We start from the raw sequence: 914 nt of genomic DNA, 5'->3' as shown, positions 1-914 counted from the left end.
TCGGACGGATGGCCTTCCCCTCGCCCCCTCCGGCGGGGGGGGGGGGGGGGGGGCGTGCCCACGGCGTTGTCCTCCTCAGGGGGAGTCCGAGGGGCAAAGATGGCGGCCCCAGCCACCCTGCCCGGGGACCAGGGGGTCGCCGTATCACCCCCGGGGGCGCGGCGCGGCGCGGCGCGGCGCGGCGCGGGGGGGAGTCTGGATGAACGGCCGGCGCGCGGCGGGCCGGGGCGCCGCTTTCGGTCCCCGGGCCCCGCCCGACCGGACCGCCGGCATGGCCCCCCCTTTGGGCGCCCTTCCCCGGCGCGGTATGGGGCCGGGCGGGGCCTGCGTGCGAGGGCCCGCTGCTTTCGTGCTGGTGCCAGCTTGCGGGAGGGCACGCGGTGGGGGGCGTGGTTCGCGCTGGCTCATCCTCTTGGCCCGGCAGGCCCCCCTCCCCCCCCCTCCCCCCCGGCCGATGGCCATGTTTCCCCCCCGTCTCGGCGCGGGGAGGGGATGCCCGGGAGGACACGCATGCGTGCGCGCGCGCGCGCGCGCGCGTCGAGCGGGCGCCCCCCGGCCCCTCCCCAACAAGGGGCGTTGCCGCCTGGCCGGGCGCCCCCTGCCAAAGGCAACGGGCCCCCGGACCGTGACTGGCCGGCATCCCCCCCCCCCCTTCAGGCCCGGGGTTGGGGCTCGTACTGGGTGGTGCTTATTGCCAGCGTCGTTTTTGCGCGCTCCGACCGAAGCAGGCGGAGGGGGGGGAGGGGGGATCGCCGGGCGCGGTCCGCCCGGCCGTTCCCGGGACACACTCATCGGAGACTGGGACCTTCCCAGCCGAGCAGCCTGAATCCCCCCGGCGGGGGAAACCTGCTGCTCTCCCGGGGCGCCGGGCGTGTTTATTGCCCGACAGACACCAGGGGGGGGGGGGGGGGGGC

Source organism: Fonticula alba, assembly GCF_000388065.1.
Source record: "Fonticula alba strain ATCC 38817 unplaced genomic scaffold supercont2.3, whole genome shotgun sequence".
Taxonomy (NCBI): Eukaryota; order Rotosphaerida; family Fonticulaceae; genus Fonticula; species Fonticula alba.
Note: the sequence above shows the minus strand (reverse complement) of the source record.